A 26804-nucleotide genomic window follows, 5' to 3' on the forward strand; every position below is an offset into this window, starting at 1 on the left:
CAGCGAGGCAGTTACTGCATAAGGAGGCATCCAAATTAACATTTGGGGCACCTCTCACCATTCTCTCACCACATCACCTCAAAGAACTCCTTACCTATAAGGCTCTCCAATCCCTCCCACCTTCCAGAATCCTAACCCTCCTATCCTCGTTTCTGGAAAATCCCGCCCTATCCTTCACTACCTGCCCACCCCTAAATCCGGCCACCCTACTGCCTATACCAGATTCCCCCAACATCCCTTTGCACAGCTGCATAGAAAGCCTTCAAAATTTTATACCTTACCGCTCTTTCATCACTGAGGGACCCCTATCTCACGCTGATCTCACATGGTTCACGGATGGGTCCTCATTCAAGGAAGGAAACACTCATTACGCAGGGTATGCCATAGTCTCCCTTGATTCGGTTATAGAGGCCCAACCTTTACCCAAGGGTACTACCAACCAGCAGGCCGAACTTATCGCCGCCACACGAGCCTGCGTTCTAGCTGAAGGAAGAACTCTTAACTTATACACTGACTCCAAATATGTCTTTCATACACTTCTCTCTCATGCCGCCATATGGAAAGAACGCAGTCTGCTTAACACCAAGGGTAACACAATCACCAACTCAGCTTTCATCTCCACATTAATTGAGGCATCCCATTTACCTTGTGAATTAGGAGTCATTCATTGCAGAGCCCGCCAGAGGGACGATTCCCCAATCACTCGCGGGAATTGTAAGGCTGACCTCGCCGCACACACTGCGGCAGTGCCCCCACAGACACAAAACCAACTTCGCATTCTTCCATACGGCTCCCACGGTTCACAGACACCCTCTCAGCCTCAACCGCCTAATGATGATAAGTCCTCTCTCTTTCGCTTGCTCCATGACCTGTTTCACTCTAGCCCCCAAGCTTTATCCCAGTTTTTACAAGCCTTTTTCTCAATCACCCCATCTGACAAAGCCCTCTTGCAAAAAATTTCCTCCTCATGCACAATCTGCCAGCGTACCAATCCTAACACCCCTCTCAAACCTGGCCATACCCCTCCCACCAGGCCAGAGGTCTCACACCCGTGGCCAACTGGCAAGTCGATTTTATGCACATGCCTTCTGTCCGGCGCCTCAAATACCTCTTGGTGTTTGTTGATACCTTTTCAGGATGGGTAGAGGCATTCCCAACATCCAATAAAAAGGCCTCCACCATAGCCCAGTCTCTCCTTTCCCAAATCATCCCACGATTTGGGATGCCCACTTCCATTCAATCTGTCAATGGACCTGAATTTACCGCCCAGATAATACAAAAACTCTCCCAGTCACTCTCTCTCCCCTGGCACCTACATTGCCCTTACCGACCTCAGGCATCCAGAAAGGTAGAGAGAACCAACAGAACCTTAAAGGACATACTAACTAAACTGTCTCTGGAATTACACCTTGATTGGGTCTGTCTTCTACCTCTCGCTCTTCTCAAGACCAGAGCTCTCCCAAAAAGGCCCTCCAATCTTTCCCCTTTTGAAGTCATGTATGATAGGCCCCTCCTACCCCCAGGGATCACAGCATCTGAAGGACCCATACCACCCACCATGGCCTTACCCTTGCTCTCCCACCTTCGCACCAAATTATGGAAGTACCAGGACTGGCTACTTCCAGATCCGTCACTTTCCAAAACTAACCTTTCACTCAGCCTAGGCCAATTAGTATTCTACACTTCCCCAGAACCCAAAACCCCCCTAACCCCTAAGTGGGAAGGCCCATGTCCTGTCATCCTTTGCACTCCAACTGCTGCTAAACTTGCCCTGCCAGGTAATCATGTTACTCCATGGATTCATATTTCCAGGCTGAAGCCTTACACTCAGGATCCACCCTTGGCCACCGAGAACTCCAATAACAAGCTGCAAAAGAACTTAACACACCATTCTTTTAAGTGTATCCCTCATCCTACTGACCCTTTCAAACTCTGCCTATCCCAGACCTCAGCCTTACCCCCAGTTCTGGAGACATGAACCTTCTCCTTGGCCTTCTCCTGTTCTTTTCATTTCACCCAGGGAGCTTTCAGGCCCCTCTGCTAGCTCCCCAGGGTCATCCATTTACACCTGGCAACAGATCATTTCTGAAACACTCATCTTTCTCTCTCTCTCCCGGAAATTGTTTTCTCTCATGCGACTGCTCCTGGCGGCCATCCCCTTAAATGCTTCCCTTCCTCAACCATTTATAACCACACCTTCGCCCCACCAGGCTCTTTCTTCTGGTGCAGTGGAACCCTCTCTACCTCCATTCAGTCTAATCTTACTGTCCCATGCCTTCTTGTCACCATCGTCCCTCAACTCACTCTGTACTCCAGTTCAGAACTGTTCCATCTTCTTCATCCACCCTCAAAACAAAAAGGGGCCGCCTTCCTCCCAATCATGGTCGGTATTTCCCTAACAACATCAGCGGTCGGAGCCGGCCTGTCGGGAGGAGCCTTAGGACACAGTTTATGGGCGGTCAAAGACATAAATGCTAAACTTGAAGGGGCTCTAACTTCCACTGCCGAATCTCTTTCCTCTCTACAGAGACAAATCACCTCTTTAGCTCAGGTCACCCTCCAAAACCGTAGAGCACTAGACCTCCTCACTGCAGAAAAAGGAGGTACTTGCCATCTTCCTTGGAGAAGAATGCTGTTATTCCTCATAACCTGCCTTTTCTTGCCCTGCATCATTCTTCAAGCCCAAGTGGGAAAAATTTCTAATCAGGCCTTTAACCAGCTTTTACTTAGAAACTACCGGCTTCTAGGTACCGATGAACCCCCCGCCTCATCTCGTGAGCGCCTCAGCCGATGCTGAAGAGGTACCCCCTTACAGAGGAAACGCGTTCCTACACGCCCTCGCCACCGACACCTGGTTGCCCCCTCCAGTCTCCAACTACAAACAATGGAACCAGTGCATGTGCGACTTGTGGCTTCAAGGAACGTTTATGGACTTCTCCCCTTTTGAAATTACTTGTTTCTCCACCCTCCTTTGGGGTTTCATAATGGGTATTTATGTACCTTCTTCCCTTTGTCCCCCCCACAATGCCCCAGTTCAGCAGGAAGTAGCTTGATGATTTCAATGTCACCTTTCCTAAAACAAGAAAAAGGGAGGAATGTAAGAACCCAAATGCCCCAAGGGATCACACCCCGATCACATAAGCCCTTCTCGGCCTCACCCCATCATGGCGCTGGTTGCCCTTCTCTTCCGCATTCTCCTTCCCGCCTGTGCGAATCGCACGCCAATCAGCTCCCCCCCAAGCCCCATGCGGTATGCTAAGTAGGGATTGTATTTTAAACCAATCAGCTTTCCCTTAAAGCCCTATATATATGTGTGTGTGTGCTGCCTAATAAAATGAGCTCTCTCTGGTGGATCGTCAACTGGTGTCGACTCGTCCTTTTCAGTATCAGCTAAAAATATATTCAGTTGGAAGTTAATAGAAAACTACACTTAAAATGGATAAAACAAAGAGGGGTTTATTTTTCTCAGTAACAAGAAGTCTGGAGGTAGCTGGTTACTAGCCTTGCTTCAGTAGCTCAGTGATGTCAGAACCAACATCTCTGTGATTGTCTTGGCCTTTTCCTCATGGTCAAAAAAGGAAAAGTGCAGCTGCACATAATGTCCGCAATTAAGAAGGCAGGAAGAAGGCAGGAAAGGGTAAGGATTGGGTTACTTTCCCTGACCCATCCAAAACAGACATCTGGTTGTGTTTCATTGGCTCATACAGGGTCATATGGTTACTGTTCGCTATAAGGGATGTTGGGAAATGGGTTTGGTACATTAATGCCAGAACAAAAGTGGGGAAAAAATTTTCCCCGGAAAAGAAGGGGACGGGGACAGGTAGGGAGTCAATGTACAATGTCTGTTCCATCTTCTGTATTTTGATGCTATCATTTTAATGGGGCTTCAGATAAAAGGAGATAAACGTGTCACGTGTAACTTCACTGTGAACATTAAGTGCGAAAATCTATGTAAAGCACTTAGCACCATACTGGGCACATAGTATAAGTAATCAATGACCATTTGCTATCATTACATGACTCATGGTGCTCTACTTTTACATGTTGTTTTAGTGGAAGTTGGACTGGCTAAGACCCACTAGACTTCTGGATATATGGGTTATCCCTGCAGAGAAACTGGGCTAGAGAAATAAATTTGGTTGTCATCAGTATGTGGATAGTGTTCAAAGCCTTGTACATGGATGGGATTACCCAGGGAGAGCTTGGGTAATGACAAGCAAGCAGGAAGAAGACACTGGAGAATGTAAGTTAAACTTAACAAACATTATAAATTGTGGTGTCATTACAAATCAACATATTTAGGTTTTAAAGAATGAATTTATTTCTCTAGTGCAATATACTGTTTAAGGCACTGAGTTATCAAAAAATCAAACTACAACAAGAGATGTTACAGAAATAGGTTGTGAGGTCACACTAAATGTGGCACATTTGTAGCTATATAAGTAGTGCCTTATTTTCTAGTTATTAAAAAAAACCCTTTTTTTTGTAAGAACACTATGACAATGAGATGCAGAAATCAGAGTTAAATTGCCTTTTAATACTTGGGTTTGATTTTTTCCCAAGTTATGGAAGTATGGAATACAACAGGGACCATCATTTGGAGATGGCCTGACTGTGATTGTAGCATGCTCGGTCTGTGCTTGCTAACAAGCCAACAGCATCCAAGGACACACTGCAAATGTGTATGTTTGTTTTCTTCTCCCTCTGTGTTTTATTTTCTGAGAATGACTGATGGCTTTCTTTTGCAAATTGCACTGTATGATTCCAATTGTAGAGGTGAGTTCTGCCAACATTTTTTGGTGCATAGGAACTGCTTTGAATCTATTGTTTTGTTAAACCTACTTTTTTTTTCAAAATTAAAAATATTTTCTATTTCTTAGTAATCATTTTAGATTAATGTACAGAGTTATGACACTGGGCATAATAAGCCTTTGACTAAATCCTGACAAAATATATTTCTCTTAAAGACTAAATGGTAATCTTGTAAAACAAAAAACATTTGTATTTGGAGATAGTGAGACAAATTCTAAAGTTAAATTACATCTTTTCGTTGCTACATATTTTAAAAACCATATATCATGTATCAGTATTCTGTACTTCAAAGGATTGTTAACAGACTGGAATATGTATATAAGAGGATGATCAAATGGTTATATATCTGGAAAACTATGTCATAATACAAGGAATGCTTGAAGGCATTGGGGATATTTAGCTGGAGAAAAAAATACTTGAGGGAATCATGGTAGTTTACTTCAAGAATTTGAAGGGCTGATACATGGGAAAGGATATATGTTCTCCGTTGTTCCAGAAGGCAATAATTTTGATTGGAGCAATGGGTGAATTTTCTTATTTCAGTTCACCCTGACAAAGAATTTTCTTTTTTTTTTTTTCTGACTAAGAATTTTCTTGGAGAGTTATCTAAGGTATCTGTTGGTGGAATTTTATCAATAACTTGCAATAATCTAGATCAGAGATTGGCAACCTACGGCCTCTGGGCCACATCTGGCCTACTGCCTGTTTTGTAAATAAAGTTTTATTGGAACACAGCTTTGCCCATTTATTTATGTTTTGTCTATGGCTGCTTTCATAGTACAATGGCAGAGCTAAATTGTTGCAGCATAGATTGGATGCTCATAAAGCCTAAAATATTTACTGTCTGTCCCTTTACAAACAAAGTTTGCTGACTCCTGTGTAGATATCATACAAGTCAAAGGTGTTATAGAAGGTCTAACTCATTGTGTGTTATTAGACTAGGTGATCTCCAAAGTCCTGTCTGAGTAAGATTCTATGATTCTATACAGAGTTGATGATATACATATACTTAAAATGCGTTCACAGTTCAAAAGTTAGAATAGGCACGTTCACAAATATAGTTGTATTTACCTATTCCACAGATACATAGCATTTGGGAAACAAAATTTGAACAGCATTCTGCTTTAATTATGAAATGCTATTGTTTTGAATTTACAGCTATTAAAGTAATAGAATGGAATGAAGCAATGGATTTTGTGAACAATTAGGTGGTATCAGATTCAAAGTTATTTAGTATTTTTAAGAATAACTTTTCTCTGGCAGATCATTAGTGGTATAAATTTCTTTATACCATAGTTGCAAGCAATTCTTCTAAGAATTTCGAAGCACTTGGCTAATATTTTTATACTTTATTCATCAAGGTCCTTCTTATACAAATAGATGGGGTTATTAAGAAAGGTTCCATTGGATGTTCTGTTGAAATAAAAGAGTTGGACATTTTTCAAGCAAACAAAAATTCATTAAGTAGCTGTAATTTTGGAAAAAAATTTTAGTTTAGCCTGATTGGTATAAATTAATGGAAAGCTAGAAACATGAAAAATATCTGCAGTAGAGTTGGAGTTCTAATTCAAGGTTTTAGACCTCAAATGTTAAGTCATTTATGTTCCTTTGGGATATAACAGGTCTACATTAAAATGACTTAAATGCATCATTTTGCTTTAAAGTTTACGTTTTATATATGTGCATTTAGCAAGATATTCACATTTAATAAAAATGCATAATGCAACTCTAATTACTATTTTAAAAATTGACTTTATTTTTTAGAGTAGTTTTAGGTTTACAAAAAAATTGAATGGAAAGTATGAAGAGTTCCCATATATATCCCCTCATACTTGTCACCCCCAAACCCCTAGTTTCCCCTATTATTAACATCTTGCATTATGTGGTATATTTGTTACAATTGAGGAGCCAGTATTAATACACTATTATTAACTAAAGCACATAGTTTACATTAGGGTTCACTCTTGATGTTGTGCATTCTATGGGTTTTGACAAAAGTGTAATGACATGTAACCACCATTACATTATCATATAGAATAGTTCCACTGCCCTAAACGTGCTCCCCTATTCATCCCTCCTTCCCTTTCCACTAACCCCTGGCAACCACTAATGTTTTTACTGTCTCCATAGTTTTTCCTTTTCCAGAATGTCATATAGTTGGAATGACAAAGCATGTAGACTTTTCAGATTGGCTTCTTTTACTTAGAAACACGCCTTTAAGATTCCTTCATGTCTTTTTGTGACTTGATAGCTCATTTCTTTTTACTACTAAATAATATTCCATTGTATGGAGGTGCCATAGTTTATTTATTCATTCACTTATTGAAGAACATCTTGGTTGCTTCCAAGTTTTGTCAGTTATGAGACAATTTATTTATTTATTTATTTATTTTTTAAAAGATGACTGATAAGGGCACTTGGTGTTGTCAGCAGCATGCTCTCCCAAGTAAGCCAAGTGGCCTGAGACACTTTTTTTAAATTAATTTTTTTGACAGATTATGATCATAATAATTACGGGGTACACAGTGATATTATGAAATATGTATACAGTGTGGAATGATTGAATCAAGCTAATTAACATATCCATCACCTTAAATACTTATTATTTATTCCTCCTGTCTAACTACGACTTTGTACCTTCTGACCAACATCTCCCTGTTCCGCCCACCACTCAGTCTCTGGTAAACACCATTTTGCTCTATGATTCTATGACTTCAATTGTTTTAGATTCCACATATAAGTGAGCACATGCGGTTTTTGTCTTTCTGTGCCTGGCTTATTTTACTTACCGTGATGTCCTCTTGTTGTCATGCATGTTGTTGCAAATAACAGAATTTCCTTCTTTTTTAAGGGTGAATAGTATTCCATTGTGTATATAGGCCACATTTTCTTTATCCATTCATTCAGTGATGGACACTTAGATTTATTCCATATCTTGGCTAAGGTAAATGCTGCAGTGAACATTGGAGTTCAGATATCTCTTCAACATACTGATCTCAAGTCCTAGAATATATACCCAGAAGTGGGATTGCTGGATCATATGGTGATTCTATTTTTAGTTTTTTGAGGAATCTCCATGCAGCTATCCATTATGGCTGTACTACTTTACATTCCCACCAACAGTGTACAAGGGTTCCCTTTTTTCCACATCCTCGTCAACATTTGTTATCTTTTATCTTTTTGATAATAGCTATTCTGACAGGTATAAGATGATATCTCATTGTGGTTTTAATTTACATTTCCCTAATAATTACTGATGTTGAGCATTTTTTCCTATATACCTGTCAATCATTTGTATATCTTCTTTTGAAAAATGTCTATGTAGATCCTTTGCCCATTTTTTAATCAGGTTAATTGTTTTTTTGCTATTGAGTTAGTTTGGATTCCTTATATATTTTGGATATTAAACCCTTATTGAGATATACTGTTTGCAAATATCTTCTCCCAATATGTATGTTGTCTCTTCACTCTGTTGTTTCTTTTGCTTGGATAGTTTGTACAGAAGGTTTTTAGTTTGATATAATCTCATTCATCTATTTTTGCATTTGTTGCCTGAGCTTTTGCAGTCAAATTCAAAAAATCATTGCCCACACCAATGTCGTGTAGTTTTCCCTCTACATTTTCTTCTTGTATTTTTACAGTTTCAGGTCTTACATTTAAATCTTTAATCCATTTTGAGTTTTGATTTTTTTTTATATGGTGTGAGATAAAGTTCCAATTTCATTCTTCTGCATGTGGATATAGTTTCCCCAGCATTCTTTGTTGAAGAGACTGTCCATTCCCCATTGTGTATTCTTGGTACTCTTGTCAAAAATCAATTGACCATAAATGTGTGGGTTCCTTTCTGGGCTTTCTAAATTGGTCAAGATTTCTATTTTTTATACTGTACCATACTGTTTCAGTTACTGTAGCTTTGTACTTTAGTTTGAAGTTAGATGGTGTGATGCCTCCAGCTTTGTTCTTTTTGCCCAAGATCGCTTTGGCTATTCAGGGTTTTTTGTGATGCCATATGAATTTTAGGATTTTTTTCTATTTCTTTGAAAAATGGCATTGGAATTTTGATAGGGTTTGCACTGAATCTGTAGATATCTTTGGGTAGTATGGACATTTGAACAATATTAATTCTTCCAATTCATGAACAGGAATACATTATTTCAATTTCTTTCATCAGGGTTTTACATTTTTCATTGTGTAGATCTTTTACCTCCTTAGTTAAATTTATTCCTAAGTATTTTGTTTATTTATGTATTTAGTAGCTATTGTAAATGGGGGTTTTTTTCTTGATTTCTTTCTTGGATAATTTCTTGTTAGTGTATAGGAATGCTACTAATTTTTATGTATTGGTTTTGTATCCTGCAACTTTACTGTATTTATCAGTTTTAACAGTTTTTTGGTGGAGTCTTTAGAGTTTTGTATATATATAAGATAATGTTGTCAGTAAACAGTGACAGTTTAACTTTTTCCTTTCCTGTTTGGATGCCTTTTATTTCTCTCTTGCCTAATCCTCCAGCAAAGACCTCCAGTACTATATTGAGTAGAAGAGGTGAGAGTGGGCATCCTTGTCTTATTCCTGATCTTAGAGGAAAAGCTTTCAACTTTTCATTGCTGAGTGTAATGTTAGCTATGGGCTTGTCATGTATGGCCTTTACTGTGTTGTGTTACATTCCTTCTATACCTAATTGGTTGAGAATTTTTATAGTGAAAAGATGTTGAATTTTGTCAAATGCTTTCTTTGCGTCTAATAAAATGATCATATTGTTTTTGTCCTTCATTCTGTTAATATGGTTTACCACATTTATAGATTTGTATATGTCAAACCATCTTTGCATCCCTGGGATAAATCCCACTTGATCATGGTGAATGATCCTTTTAATGTGCTGTTGCATTCAATTTGCTAGTTTTTTTTTTGAGAATTTTTGTGTTTATGTTCATCAAGGATATTAGCCTAGAAGTTTCTTTTCTTGTAATGTCCTTGTCTGGCTTTGGTTTCAAGGTAGTGCTGGCCTCATAAAAGGAGTTTGGAAATATTCCCTTTTCTTCAATGTTTTGGAAGAGTTACTGTTACTTACTCTTGTAAGTAAAAAACAAACAAACAAACAAAACACTATATTAAGTATTTTAAGTGAATCAAGCCAATTATAAAAAATTAAGAGATGGATATTAAATAAAATCACCCATAAACCTGCTGTTTGAAAACAAATAGGGATAATATTTTAATGCATAATGCAACTTTCTATTTCTCTCTCTCTTTCTTGGGGGCAAGGGTCAGATAACTAAACACTTGGTTTGATATTCTCCCAGAGTTATGTTGCAATTTACAGCAAAACCACTCCATTCAACAATGTCTACCACAGGGGGTAAAAATTGGCAGGGATTGTCTGTCCTGTTCTTCCTTGAATTAGCAATGCCTAGCACAGTACCAGGCACACAGAATGAACTATGAGAGTCATGTCAGTAAGGGAAAGTGGAATAAGGGCATTCCAGGAGAAGAGAATACCAGGAACAAAGCCAATGGACTGAAATAGCCTCCACTGTGTGTTTGGGGACAAGCTACTGGAATTATTGGCAATTGAGGTTGGAAAGGTAGATTGGGGTCAAACTGTGAAAAGTCATGCATGTCATCATCATGTTATGTTAATTTGTCCTTTCTTCTGTCAGCAATGGGAAATCATTGGAAAGTTTCAGACCTGGGAGTGACACAATAACATTTGTGGGTTAAGATGTTGACTGTGTGGGTTAAGAACTGGAATCAGGGAGACTAATTAAGAATATCATACTGTGGTTTGATAAACAAGAGTAAGAATAATTTTGGGGAATTTGAAAAATGTAATTTTAAAATCATCTAGAACAATGATTCTCAAAGTATAACCCTGGAACAGTAACATCAGTATTACCTGGAACTTGTTAGAAATGCAAATTCTTAGGCTCTTTCTTGGACCTACTGAATCCAAAGCCCTGGGGGTAGAGTCCAGCAATCTGTGTTTTATTTTTTATTTTTTTTGTCGTTTTTTCGTGACCGGCACTCAGCCAGTGAGTGCACCGGTCAGTCCTATATAGGATCCGAACCCGCAGCGGGAGCGTTGCCGCGCTGCCAGCGCAGCACTCTACCAAGTGCGCCACGGGCTTGGCCCTGTGTTTTAACAAGCCCTTCAGGTGACTGTGATCAACTCGAAAGCTTGAGAATCACTGACCTAGAGCAGTAGACACTAAAGGGTGAAAGAGAGCTTGGAGGTCTTCCAATCTGGTGCATACAATGTGCATATTAGAATCATCTGGGGAGCTTTTATAAGGCAGCTAGGTTGGGTGTCTGCCCCCCAGTAGAACTAAATCAGAATCTCTGTGGGACCCAGACATCAAATTATACCCAATGCTCCAAGTGGTTCCAGTGTGCAGCTGGGGCTGAGAACCACTGATCTTGTCTAACCCCTATTGATGAGAAAACTCAGGACTAGAAGAGAAGTTGCTTCAGACCGTACAAGTTCAGATGAGAACTGCATCTCTTGGATCAGTTTTGTAATCTGTCCTCTCCATGATGCTTTAAACACTATCCCAACTTTTTAATAATTTGCCTTAAGATAATCACAGTGACAAATATAACAGCCAGATTTTTAGAAGAAAAAATAATTTACAGACATTATGAAAAATTCAGTTCTCCTTTACATTAATAGTATTTCACACTTTAGAAAGTTGTCCTTCTTGTAAAGATTTTGAAAAAATATATATTTTCAACATTAATGAAAAGAATATAGATAAGATATGGGTAAATAGTGCTTGTTATTTGTGTAATAAGAACCCTTCTTTCACACTCTAGGTGGAGCTCTTTGGTTTTTATGTAGTATTGTTTTATTTATAATTTTTGAGAGTCTTTGTTTTAAAAAGGAGATATTGTGGGATTTTTTTTAAAAAAACAAATATTCTCAACATTTTTCAGCTCTCTTTTTCTCCTTGTTTCAGAGCCATAAAGAGAAAAACTTAGTTTTTGTTTCATTGCTGGACCAAATCCAAATCCATTTCAAATTCATCTTAAATTTATATTGTTATAGTATTTAATGAACAAGATATGTTTCCCATGTTTATTGTTTCTGATAAGTCTCAGTGTTGAAATGTAATTTCTATAAGATGGGTCTCCCTTTGTGAATAATGCTGACAAAGTCCCTGCAGGCAATACAGCTCTTGCTAGTAATAGTAATAGTAATTCCTTCAGCTATTTTTACCCCATTGTGTACAAAGGAGTGTTAACAGCTACCTTCTTTTGACATACATGAAGCATTTTGTTGCCACTTCTTTTTCTCATCCCTTTTTACTAACTCAGTATTCTCCCTGTATTGAGAGTACACTTGGAGCAAAATTCCCAAAATATGTGGCATGTTATATTTAGATGTTATAAGGCAGTGGTGTGGTTCCTAGACCAGCAGCATCACCATTGCCATCACCTGGAAGTTTGTTAGAAATGCAGATTCTTGGATATCTGGGGGTGGGACTAGCAATCTGTGTTGAACCACTGGTGTAGGCTATTTTGAAAGGATGAAAATCCTGCACTCACTGAAACCAATATTGAAAATTTCCTTTTGGGCAGTCAGTTGTGCCTATTTTGGGTTTGTCCTGTGCTTTTCAAATCACCCAGGGATTTTGTTAAAATGAAGAATTCTCATTCAATAAGTTTGAGGTGGAGCGTGATATTTTGTATTTCGAACAAACTCCCAAGCAATGTAGATTTTGCTTGTCCATGGATCACATTTTGAGTAGTGAGGATACTGACCAGCCAAATACACATGGTAAATCCATACCACGTATAAGGGTGATCTATGATTTATGAGTGTATACTTTTAGGTTTAGTATATCTGAAGTCACTAAGTTTTATCTTTTCAATCACAGTGGGAGAAGGCAATTTCTGGAAGTGCTCTCTTATTTGGTTTAAAGTGACTCACTCTTTTTAAATGCTACAAGAGGGTTTTTTTTTTTTTTTTTTTTTTTGGCCAGGATCTGTCTATGAGACCCTCTATTTTAAGCAGTGGGCACACTTGAGGACTGCATTATTTTTTTAATGGAGAAACTAACATTCACAGCATTATGAAGCTAGAGAGAAAATCCTAAAGTGTGGAGACAAAATAATTTCAGACAAAAAGAAGTGGCTCATAAATGTTTGCAATCATTCAATGATTGCTTATTCTTTATTGAGCACCTACCATGTGAAACATTGTGCTAGGCACTTTAGGAAATTAAAACAAAACAAAACAGGATAAAGTCCTTGATGTTGAGGAGAGTACAGTCTACCTGAGGAGTAAAACCTATGCCTGTTAAAAAAAAGTTAATTACCAATATAGGGAGTATTCTGTCAAATGGTAAAGAAGTGTGGTAGAACCTCAAAAGACTGAAGAATAGCTAATGGCTAAGGATATTGAAAATATGGAATTTGACTTAGGCTTTGCGGGGAGGGTGGGCAGAATCTGGATATTCAGAGGAGAGGACAGAGGGGGATGCTCCATAAAGGAGGAGATGTCATGGGCCAAGGTGCAGCTTCCAGGAGTGACCCATGGGTACACAGGAACTGGAGAGTAGTTCGGACTACATGGAGCTTGACTTCTTGTCTAGGAGAGATTATGAAAGTGAGCCAGAGCCAGGTTAGTGAGGATTTAAATGCCATCTTATGAGTTTTGACTTAATTCCTTGTGCACCAAGGAGCCACTGAAGAATGCTTTGAGCTGGCGGAAGGGTGAACCAGTCATAATAGTGATTTTGGAGTAGTCATTAATGGAATATACAGGATGAATTGAAATGATAGACTGGGGGCAGAAACCCTTGTTGGTAAGACACTGAGTTGGGTAGCCTTGGAGTACGGATGAGAGAAGACTGAAGAAAATACAGTAAGCAAGAGAACTGGCAAAGGGGCAATATTAAATGAAAATGTAAATGGATTAAAGAGAAGTTAAGAAAAATTAATCCATATACATGGAACATAAGTGTAACATAAATGAACATGCTTCTTGTGGCAAACAGCCTTACTTTCCAACTAACCATCTTGGAGACACTGCGTAGACTGAGGTGGCTTAAGTGGTATTACCTTTCTAATGATTTGAAGTTTATCATTTCACTCACATTTACCTTTTTGGTTTTGTATCTCCCTTTAGGGTTCTCTGCCTTATTTCCTGCAATCATGAATATGTTTTGAATAATGCTACTCACAAACCCCAAAGATGGAAATACATTGTTAGTATTTTCAGAGCAATCACCTTAAAATTTTACACCTAGAAGGGACCTGGTATCTTACACACGCACACACACACGCACGCGCACGCACACACACACCCCCCACCCACCCACCCACACACACACACACACACACACACACACACACACACACGACAACCAAAGTCCTCTAGGACCTGAGACAGGAGGAAACTATACTTGAAGGCAATGCCAGATATCACCGTGCCCCATCCATTATAAGATGGTTCACAGAGCTGTGTCCACCCTGATCACCAGTGCTTCAGACTGGAGGGAGACTTGGTGCCAGGAGAGCATCCTGAACCAGTCTTCCTATGTGTCTCCTTCCCTCCCCCTGCCCCAAGGGAGAGCCAATGCACGTTGGCCCTGGATGAAGACATCTTCTGTCAGGAAATCTAGGTGGCCCTTTCTCAACCCTTGCCATTTTGCAGAAGATTATCTCTTTAGAAGTCCTCAGGACCCATGTAAGAGTATCAAGTCAGAGCCACTCACCTGACTTGTTGCAGAAAATACAATGCTTTACTACACCAAAATATACTCATGTGACACTCTACTCTGAGAAGTGCAAAGTTTCACATTCTGGTTTAGACAGTCATCCAGCAATATCAGAGCCTGATCCATTGGTCCAAGGGTGCCTCATTGTTACTCTTCTTATCTAGGTGCAGTTTTAGTTATTGTTGTCTCACTCTCTGGTCGGCCAGCCATGGAAACCAAAGTGTGTATAGTCCACTTGGTCCTGGTGTTGCCTTGAGAGCATCCAGAGGGCTGTATAAAGTCTCAGGTACAGCAGGAGCTGATGCATTTATTACCTATACCCCCTCAAACATTGACTCATTCCATGCATATTTTAAAAGTATCTATTATGTGTCAGTCATAGTGTTGGAAACTATGGATACAAAGACAAGTAATGTAGTCTCTGCCTTCAAGGATTGAGGGGAGATGGGCAGGTAAACACAGAAGAATATGTGTACAGGATGAAGCAAGACATGGAGGATTTAATCCAGAAGGGTCTTGGGAGCTGTGTAGAGGACTTTACCCTTCTTGGAAACTGAGATCCTCCTGCTTCCCTTGACAATGCCAAGCTGACCTCCTTGTCATACTGTGACATTTTATTATTGCTCAAATCTCATCCACATCCCCAGTTTGGCTGACTTCTGTCCTTATGAAATCTGCCAAACACAGGACTAGATAATCTCTATCTCTGGGCCAGACCAAGTGCCTGAATTTGACACCTGAACGGTACTCACCCTCTCACTAGCAAGATGATTAGGCTACCTTGCTACTCACCTTGAAGTTTTCCCATAACACTGGAAACTTACATCAGGGATCTATAGCAGTTTGGCTTTTGTATCCCACCGTCCGTACCCCCCCACCCACCCCCATTGCCTCGTTTCACATTTACTACCCTCATCCCCTGGTAACGCTCATCTGACAAAGCTGAAGATGCAGCTCACAGGTCAGGAGGGCAGAGGCCCCTCTTGGGAGGGGACCCTATTTATTTTTTCTAATGCTTCAGACAGTTCCATTTGATCCAGCCATCACAGAAGCTAGATGATGACCCTTAGGACCCTTCCTCATTACTGTATTACTGACCCATGACCTTTTGCCTCCAGCTCTTACTGAGCATAAAAGTATATCCCCACTTATTTCCCCTCTAATTTCTGTCATATTTAGTTTCTCAAAACATTTTTGGAACATGATTCAGTTACAAGTTCATTATTCTCACCACTCATCACCTAAGAAATTTGGTAAACATCATTTCTATGTTCAGATAATTGATGACAATGTTGCACAAGACGGGGCCCAGTAGCATATTCTAGAAACTTCCCTCCTCTTACACATATATAGACTTATTCATAAAGATGTAATAATGTAAATCTTTTGGATGTCATATTATAATAAATTTTGGATACATAGAAAAGAGAGGTAATAGCATAATAACACCTACATCTAGATTTCACGGTTGTAATATTTTTCTATATTTGTGTCACAAATATAGACACTGATTTTTCTTCCCTGATTTGGATAAGCCAAGTGTAAAAGACATTTGGGGGAAGAACTATTTGGGACATTTGAATATGGCCTGGGTATTAAAGAACATTGAGGAATTAGTGTTAAATTTGTTAGGTATGATAGTAGCGTCATGGTTACATAGGAAAATGTCTCTATTTTTTATAGCTGCATACTGAAGTATTTGGGTGAAATGTTGTGATGTCCATAATTTTATTTAAACTACTTCAGACTGTCATAAAGAATAATCCAGAGGAAGAAGGGTTCGGTAGGAGATATCTAAAGAGAGTCAGAGAGAATGGCTAAATAATCTTTTGTCAGTCTATACAGATGCAATACTTTTGAATCTGGAATATTTTGATAAGTTCTAAATAACAACCAACTTTAAAATTACCACATAATATGCAAAGCAGAAATCTTCATCCTGTTCCTAGGCCCCATGCCATCCCAGAGCCTCACTTCATTCTATTTCCCCATCAAAACTACAGTTCCCCCTTATCCATAGGAGATATGTTCCAAGACCCCCAGTGGATGCTTTCAACCATGGATAGTACCAAACCCTGTATATACTACATTTTTTTCCTATATACACATACCTATGATAATGTTTAATTTATAAATTAGGCACAGTAAGAGATTAACAACAATAATTAATAATAAAATAAAACAATTATAACAATATGCCAGCATCATTACTCTTGCACTTTGGGGCCATTATAAGTAAAATAAGGGTTACTTGAACACAAGCACTGGGATACTGTGGCATTTGGTTTGATAACTGACTAAGACTGGTACTAAGTGACTAATGGGCAGGTAGCGTGTACCCAGTGGATACACTGGACAAAGTGGTGACTCATGTCCCAGGCAGGACAAAGTGGGACGGCATGAGATTTCATCATGCTACTCTGAACAGCGCTCAATTTAAAACTTATGAATTTATTTCTAGAATTTTCTATTTAATATTTTCAGACCTTGGTTGGGCACAGGTAGGGGATACTACTATAGTACTTTAATTTATAATAAAAATTGTTTCTATATTTTGATGTACATTTCTCAAAACTGTTTTGTCAAAGTGTCCACTTTGCTCATTGTTTCCACCAAAACACCCCCTGGACAAAACCACTGTGTCAAAATCTGCTACATCACAATGTCCAATAAAGGAAAAAAAGTAATGCAAATGGTGAATTAGGAACCATAAAAAGTACTTTGATATCACCAAGGGAAGCATTATTAGTGTAATTTTAGATTCACTACTAGGATAATATTTAGACAGGTATAGCAGAGTCAATTATTGTTATATATCTGCTGAGTTATTTTAAAATACATATGGTAGTAATCATTGAAATAAACTAAGAAACTTAATGAATTTAATAAAGAGGAAGAGATAGGAAAATGAATTTAAAGTATCTCTTGGGAAAATGTAAAATGGATGGCATAACACTAGTACTACAGAGGGCAATTATCATAGATAGTTCATTAATTATAGTTAGGTTGTATCTGTAACTATTAAAAAAATTTTTAAGTATTGCCACTTTCTGGATAGCTGAGTATGACAAAGGCAAAATTTTTAATGTTGGGATTTGCAAAGCTTGGTCTTGCTGCCTGAAAAGCCAATTAGAAACGTTATGGGAGAATTTTTCTTCTAAACCATTTTAGGTGGCATTCTTTCTAGAGCACGTTACACTTATCCCTTTACTCGCCCGCCCCCAACAAGATGGAAACTATTTAGCAGAGGCTGACCTTTTTTGACGACTCTCGTCTGTAATTTCAGCACTGAATCTTCCAGGACTGATTAACATGTGTAGCGCCATTTGTGCCAACATCTAATGGCCACTACATTTTGAGTTCTTGTGTTGTGTTATTCTTCTTTGTTAGGTTAGGTCTGTCTGGTTTTTATCTTTCTGTGACATGTGGAGTATGCCCACAGAGCCTCCCTCCCAGCCCCACTTGACTTCAATTTCTATGGGCATTACTGAAATAAATACACATATACTTACCTACATTTGGCCCCACTCCAGAATACCTGATAAACAATCCGCAGCCTGTCGGAATTTAAGACCAGCTAAACCTGCTAGCTATTTGTGACTAACAGCACATGGAAAAGGTCCACAAAAATTACTAGTTTTTTTTTTCCCTAAAGAAAAATATTGCCTGTATCTATAAATTACTTTTTTTAAAAAAATAAAATAATACCTGCACATGTTTAAAAATTCAAATAGTGCTAAAAATATCAAAAAGTAGCAACCACTCTCTTTAACCTGTTCCATCCCACTCTTCACCAACTGTTTTAGCAATTTCTTTGAGTATTCCTCCCAATTTCAAAATAACTGAGATCTCTTAAATCATGAATTTTAGATAATATCTAGTGAACTTTCTATTGGTGGATGAGTCTTTTGACTTCCTATTATGATAGATGAAGATGTAACTCTCTTATACCACTTACACTACTCTTTCCTTCCCTCATTTCCCTATTATGGTTATATATGACTTTTGGTTAAATGAATCAGCAGTTGTTTTGTATGTTTCCAGAACTATGTAAGTGTTCACTACAAAGTGAGGTAGTATATTCTCTAGGTCAATGACACTTCCAGGCTGCCCTTCTGGGTACTCATGACTTGCCATAAAGCCTGGGAATGCGTGCAGCCCTCATTGTACTCCTGTGAAGCCCTGAGGAGGAATCTGGCTCTAGGTGTTCATTTGGTTTTTTTAGAATTTGGTGATGCTTAATGCTACTTGGTTGCCAATTCTAGGCAATAGGAAAAGTTTTATCCTCAAATCCTCTTATAAAAGTGTTTATTAAAACAGTTTTTTTAGCTGGCTGGTTGGCTCAATTGGTTAGACCATGACCTTGTAAGACCGAAGTCAAGGGTTCGGTTCCTCATACTGGCTAGCCACAAAACAACAACAACAACAAAAACCAGTTATTTTTCGCAGAATAGACAAAATCTCTTAGCTGGTTAGAAGTGTGTTCATATCTTCAGGTAAATGGTGAAAAGTCTTGAGGGCAGGGATTGTGATGTGGTTTCATAAAGAATAGGGAAGTTCAGCAGGAAAGGTTAGGATTTGGATAGGCAAAAGGAAGGAGGATATGCTTTGTACTTCTTTATTATCTGAAGTCCTGGAACTTCTGGAATAGAATGTAATTATGCAGTCTAAAGTGAGAGGAGGGTCTCCCAGGGTCCTATTTGGCTGCCATGCAAACCCCACTGAAGCTGTCAGTAATTCTTCACTGCCAGACACAATCACCTCCTGGCTGCAGCTACGAGGGAAAGCCCCATCCAGGTCAGTCACAGGGGAGACCAGCAGGGCTCACTTCGTCATTTACTGGATCAGCTGGTTATACTGGGAGGCTAGCAAGAAGATTTCAGACGGCTACACATTTCATGCTCTTGGAGCTGCATCCAGTGTGCACTCCTTCTGTGTGTGTGTGTGTGACTGATCCTGGACCACTACTCTAAGCCGGAGACTGTCTCACGGTTAACCTCGTCTTGCCCCTCTTCCTATAGCTTAGCAGTGGGAGCCGGGCACGAGGCATGTTCCCACGGCCTCCTACTGGCCTTCCTTCATGTCTGCTCAGAACATGGACCTTTCAGTCTCATAAAACTACTCAGAAGGGCTTTAAAATAAAGAAATACATGAGAGCAGTTTGCAGGCACATGTTTCCTTCCAGTACTGAAAGTATTGAGTAAAGTAAGGGAATGCTATTGAACAAGTTAACTGGTACCCTATCTACTAAGGGTTTTAATTCCCGATGACCCAATTAACCCCTTTTTGAAGTAAATTTAGCTGCCAAAAAGCTATTACATCCACAAATTTAGCAGACTATCTTGGTGTCATTTGTGGTCATATAAGAATTACACTGGGGTGTTGGTTGCTAAATATATTACTAACCTGTTTGAGAGCAACCCTGGCATTTTCTTTGTTCATGAAGGTCAGTTTTCACAAGTGGAAGCATTACAAACAAAATTAACTGGAGGAACTTAATTGTATTTCATGTAAAAGCCGTTTTCACCCTTAAATTAGTGATTCTAATAATTTTGAACTGGAAAATTTAATAACAGAGTAAGTAGATCTAAGTTTCTTTGGAAGTTGTATTTGTGCTAGTCAGTTCTATTTTTGGTTTCTTAGGAAACGAGTTAAAAATGGCCTTTTAGTCCTTAATACATTTCTAATTACATTTCTTTCTCCTCTTTTAAGAGGCTCATTTTTCTTTAAAAAGGTACAGTTTTCTTTACCTGTACTAATTGGAATATTTGTTTTAAAAATTTATTACCTGCAACCATGGTCATTAAAAAATATGCATAAATGTTTGCAAAGGGATAACACAATAGTCAGGTGCTTTAAGCAAAGCATTTTAAATTGAAGTTGTTTTATGTGATCATGTGCTTTATTTGGGCACACATTTGTAGCAACTGAAGTGATGGGCTGGGTTGAATTTCCTTCTTCTTCCCAAAATCATCAGCCACACTGACTGACGTTTCACAGTATTGTGTGTAACCCATGACAATGAATGGGTGTGGAGACAGCCGTGACTTCCACACCTGGAGAGGGGAGGTGAAGTGGGGTAAATTGAACTTCAGTAATCTCTTAGTTCCTATGCCTACAGTTTGTAGTTCAAGGACCTTGCATGTTGCAAGGTTTACATGCTACCTTAACTAATTTCTACTCAGTTACTCAATCTTTTCTCAGATAGTTTAGAGATGAAAATGGGACTAGAGAGAGGAATTTTGCAGATTAGTTGCTACTTCTTCTTGGGGTGTGAACCGAGGAAAATGGTGTAGTCTCTCAGCCCGCCTTTTCTTCTGATGCTATGTCTTCTACATTGACCAAGTTGTTAATAATACCTCTTCAGCTGCTGTCATCAGCAGATTCCAGAAACATTGTTCCAGAAAGATTCTTGTTGTCCCTGGCAATTTGTAAAGGCATGGGGAGTATGTTTATTCTTCTAACACTGTCCTCCCAACGCTTCAAGCTTGAGAAGTCCCCTTAGGGATTTTCTTCCCAAACACTCCAAGTTTGGGGAGTCCCCTTAGGGACTTTACCTGGAACATCCTTACCCATCTTCACATGGCTGTCTCCTTCTTGTCATTCAGGTCTTAGCTCAAATGTCACTTCCCTAGAGAGGACTTTGCTGGTGTCGCTCCCTATCATTTGCCATGGCATTTTCACCATAGCACTATTGCCATTGGATAGTTTCATATTTATTTGGTTATTTTCTGTCTCCCCCAGAATCTAAGCTCCATAAGAATTGGGCCTATATCCTGACTTGTTCAATAGTATATCCCCATCATCAAGAGAAGGCTCAGCCAACTTTTTTTCTGTAAAGGATCAGAGAGCAAATAGTTTAAGTTTCACAGGCCAAACAGTCTCTGTTGCAACTACTCAACTCTGCCGTTATAGCACCAACACAGCTGTAGTGGATTGAATTATGTCCCTCAAAACTCACTGAAGCTTGAATTGTGTCCTCCAAGTTTTATGTATTAGAAACTTAGCCCCCACTGTGACTGTTAAAAGGGTGGGAAATCCTATTATGGTAATTGAAAGGTGGAGCCTTGAAGAGGTGATTAGATTGTAGGACCATGCCGTAGTGAGTGGATTAAAAATGGTGGTCAGGGGCGTGGTTCTGAGGGTTTTAAAAGAAGAGAGAGGAAAGTCTGTCTGTCTCCCTCTGCTCTCTCTGCTTCCACCATCTTGCAGTGTGACACCCCTTGATCACTGTCACCACCACCAGATGGACTTTGGAGTTTACAGCCTCAGAAACTGTAAGCAGTAAATTTTGTTTTCTTTAAAAACCATCCAGTTTTAGGTATTTGGTATAGGCAACAGAAATGGACTAAAAGAATAACCATGATGATATGTAAACAAATGAATGAAGCTGTGTTCCAAAAATACTTTACTTATGGATGCTGAAATCTGAATTTTACATAATTTTCATGTTAATGATTATTAGTCTTCATTTGATTTTTTTTCTAGACATTTAAGTACGTAAAAACTGTTCTTAATTTGTCAATTATACAAAAAGGGATGGCCAACCAGATTTGGCCTGCAGGCTGTAGTCTGCAGACCCCAGATGAAGGACACTGATTGGCTGGCACTTACGGCAAGTATATTATTATGAATGAATTGATAACAGAGAGTCAAAGGGAGGAATTTTCATATGAAGAAATTAATATATTTACTTTTAAAGGCAGAATGGGAAAATATTCCTCTGAATTAATTCTGAATAAATAGGTCATACTGGCAGGATAAGAATCATGTCCTCTCTTTAGATAGCCTCTGTATTTGGCCTGGCTAGCAGAGTGTGTGTTGCAAATTGAGCCTAAGCCCATTTATAACTCTTAGGTTCTTTCTGGTAAATAATAATAGTTATCAAGGTTTGAAGTGGTATGGTTAGCTACTCTCTCATGAACTAGGTACTAGGTAGTAATAAAAGTGGCATTCAGGCAAAATTTATGCACACATACAGGCATTTATTAATCAAGCATTGATTAGCAAGTGGCTCAAAGCAGTTCATTTACACTTTCTGTAAACCCAGTGCAGTTCCAAGTGTTCTGTTCTTTTAGTGCTTTGATTTATTGTCTTGGTCCATTTGTGGTACTATAACAAAATACCTGAGACTGGGTAATTTATAAAGAAAATAATTTTTTTTTTCTAAGTTCTGGAGTCTGAGAAGTCCAGGATCAAGGCATCAGCAGGTATGGTTGTCTGGTGAGGCTTGCCCCCTATTCCAAGATGGTGCCTTGTCACTGTGTACTCTGGAGAGGAGGACCCTGTGTCCTCACATGGCAGAAGGTGGAAGGGCAAGTGTACATAATGCTGCAAAAAGTCTCTTTTATAAGGGCCTTAATACTATTCATGAGAGAAAAGCCCTCATGGCCTAATTGCCTCTTAAAGGCCTCACCTCTTAAAACCATCACATTAACCATTAAGTTTCAATACTTGAATTTGGGAGAGAACACACTCAAACCATAGCATTTATCTTGTATGCAAAAGTCGTTGAAGACAGACATGCCATTCTAGGAGCAGGGAAGATCATGCAGCCAGAACTCCTCTGAAACCAATAGCTGGATATAGGACCAAATAGAGGACAAAACTGTTATCCCTAATGGTACCTGTTATATAAACATCACTGGATTCATATACAATGTTGGTACAAGGATTGGGGAGTGTTTCTAAATCTACTACTGTTTGAGTCAATTGTCTTACTTTAAGTACCTTTAATTTCACTAGTGAGAATTCATTTTGAACATTCATCATACTGATTAACAAGTCACTAATTCACCAATAAAAACCTGTTTTTGATAAGAAAGCATGCTAATTGGCAAAGTGTCATTTATTGATCTGGATGGCAGAAGGATTTATGGAAACTGCCTCTGGAATGTGTCTTTTCAAATATAGTGTGAGCTGACTTCTCTGGACTGTGATTCTTGATAGCAAATTACCTGACCAACCCAGCATTGAAAGTTAAACTAACTGGCACTTACTTAACATCACACACTGATTAAACTGAAGTATTAATAGACGCTGTAACACTAGTCTTTACACTATTCTATGGAATGTGTACCCAAGGGTACTGATCTTCTCTCACATACATCCACATCCCAGTGGGAATTACAAAGGAAGAGAAGTCTGATAAAAGTATATAGATTAGCTAACAACTGTTATTTCCTTTTTTTTTTTTACTGTAAATTTGCTAAATATCAAACTAATACATATTATAGTAGAGACTACCAGTTGTGTCCCAATATCCAACTGTTTCCTTCTTTCCTTAGTAATAGAATCTCCAAATTTAAGCCATACACATGGCCCCTGCTACAGTCTGAATGTTTGTGTTCCTCCAAAATTCATGTGTTGAAACCTAATCCCCAATGTGATGGTATTAAGAGGCAGGGCCTTTGGAGGGGATTCAGTCATGAGGGCTCTGCCATCATGAATGGGATTAGTGCCATTAAAAAAATGCTTGAGTGTGCCACTTTTACCCTTCTACCATGTGAGGACATATAAGACACCATCAATAAGGAACAGGCCCCTCCAGAACTGTGAGCAATGAATTTCTGTTGTTTATAAATTATGTAGTCTAAGGTATTTTATATAGCATCCAGAACTGCCTGAGACATCTCCCTAGCCTATTTTGCAGCCTCTTTGAAGTTTGTACAGCCATATAAATAAGTCTGATCAAAGATATGTGAATGAAAATAATTTTTGCAGTGTCTGGGTTGTGTCCTTAAAGGGAAAGGGCATGTTCCCCACCACTTTCTTTCTCATTCTTATTGGAATGTGGGTGTGAAGACAGGAACTGGAGTAGCCATTTTGAACCATGAGATGAAAGCCATACTTTGAGGGTGGCAGAGCAACCAGCTAGAAGGACCAAATGTCCCTGATGGTGGTTAAGTTGTCATACGAGCTGCAGACTGCTTGTCTGAACTTTTGCAGGACTCCAATTAATTTAAGACACTGTTTAAGTCTCTGTTAAAACATCTGAATTACTCTGTATCTTAACTGTCTTAGTCCATTTTCTGTTGCTGGAACTGAACACCTGAAACTGGCTCATTTATAAAGAAAATGAATTTATTTCTTACAGTTTTGGAGGCTGGGAAGTCCAACGTCAAGGGGCTGCATCTTGTGAGGGCCTTCTTGCTGGTGAGGCCTTTCTGCAGAGTCCTGAGGTGGCGTGGGGCATCACATGGCAAGGGAGCTAAGTGTGCCAGCTCAGGTCTCTCACCCTCTTCTTGTAAAGCCACCAGTCCCCCTTCTGTGACAACCCATTAACCCATCAATCCATCAATTCATCAATCCATGAATGGATTAACCCATTCATGAGGCAAAGCTCTCATGACCCAATCACTTCTTAGAGGACCCACCTCTCAGTACTACCATATTGGGGATTAAGTTTCAACATGAGTTTCAGAAGAGACAAACATTCAAACCACAGCACTAACTAATACAACGCATGTTTTAGAACATTTGGAACAACAGAAAAATATGTTCAAAAAAGCAGGAAAAACTTCTCCATAATTCTGTCCCTCAGAGTCAGCCATGGTTAACTGACATCTTAGTGGATGTTGTGGCATGTCCCTGACACCACTTCAGGATGCTCAGTCACCCAGTGCTAGTATTGTTAGCTGCTAATGGTTCTATCCAGGCATTGCCCTTGGCCTCTTGGAGGCAGCCTGCATCCAATAACCTGTTGTTGAGGGGGGAATCAAAGCCCAACCTTCTTGTCACAATTGGGACCTTGATCACTGTGTCCTCACAGGGTAGAAGAGGTGAGGTAGCTCTCTGGAGTTTGTTTTATAAGGGCACTAATCCCACTCATGAGGGCTCTGCCCTCATGATCTGATTACCTCCCAAAAAGCCCTACCTCCAAATACTCTCACATTGGGAATTAGGTTTCAACATATGAATTGGTGCGGCGGGGGGCATGGAACAAGCATTTAGACCACAGCAGATCTCTTTACTTAGGTTAACCTTCCCCTGCTATTACTAAAAGCACTTGAGTCAATTTGTTGATTCATCTGTTTATTTAATGCATTCAATAAATATGTAGTGAGAACCTGTTTTGTTCAAAGCACCAGAATATGGCTGTGAACAAGCTGGAAAAAATTACCTACTCTTATAGCACTAACACCTCTCAAGGGAGACAGAAAATTAACAAATAAACAAGATAATTATGAATTATGACAAGTCCTAGAAGGAAACAAACAGGATGATGAAAAAGAGTAAATGGGGCAGGATACTTCAGACTGGACGGTCAGGGATAGATACAGTGTCATTTTGTGTGTTGCAGAAGGTAGCATGCTTGAATGCAGTGAGAGAGAAGTAGATTTGAAGTCCATCTTCATAACTTTGTGCAAGTTCCTTCACCTCTCTGAACATCGTGACAGGATGAAAATAATAACAACAATAAGAACTTAATAATTCCTACTACTTGAAAATTCCTAGCATTGTAAGCATTAATTTCTGCCAGGCCCCAAGTAAATATTAACTTCCCGTTAACCTCTCCTAAAATTATATATAATCTGAATTCTGTAGTACCTATTTTCCAATGGCCTAATTTCAGGAAACCATTCTATACATCTTTTAATCAATTTCATTCATCAGACGTTTAATGGGCACTTACCGTATGCCAATCCCTGGTGATATAATGGAGAGTAAAATAGACACTATCCCTGCCTCTTCAGAGTTTGCTTATTGATTTTATTTGGCTGTGACTCACAAAGCCATTTCTTACCACTGGTTCTCCTGACCAGTAGTAATGATTTTTCACCCCATCGGTATGCACATTTTATGTTAAACTTTTTTTGTCGTGAAATAAAATAAGCATGCAAAAAAGTGCGTAAGGCATAGGCCATAAATCTTAACATCTCATGGTCCCTCTCTTACAAAACTCTAAATGCTTATTTATGTGCCGACTATAAACTTCTACCATTCCCCCACTAAAAATAACAAAGGAAACAGAAAAATGGAAGATAAAATTTATGGCCACCATCTGGTGTCTGGGCAGCGTTGCTTGTGGATTGTTTCAGGCTTACAAGACTAAAGCAGGGATTCAGTCATGCAAGGTCACACAATTTAGAACAGTTTGCTTAACTACGTGGACTTTGATTTTTCTTTTTGGCTTATAGTTTGTCTACAACGGCAGTGCCCACATTGGTGCAGATCCAGGTTTCCTAAAACTTGCTGGGGAGACCTGACCACATACTCTGGAAAGATTTCACATGGAAATGATAAGGAATATCTCTACTAAGCCAGCATCA

General features: G+C 39.1%; 1 protein-coding gene across 5 annotated transcripts in view; it reads left to right on the forward strand.

Annotated features, from left to right (window-relative positions):
* ACYP2 (acylphosphatase 2) overlaps positions 1-26804 on the forward strand; it is a 175796-nt gene that overhangs the window by 32220 nt on the left and 116772 nt on the right. The window lies entirely within an intron of this gene.

This window comes from Cynocephalus volans, chromosome 14 (assembly GCF_027409185.1).
Source record: "Cynocephalus volans isolate mCynVol1 chromosome 14, mCynVol1.pri, whole genome shotgun sequence".
In the NCBI taxonomy this organism is placed as follows: Eukaryota; Metazoa; Chordata; class Mammalia; order Dermoptera; family Cynocephalidae; genus Cynocephalus; species Cynocephalus volans.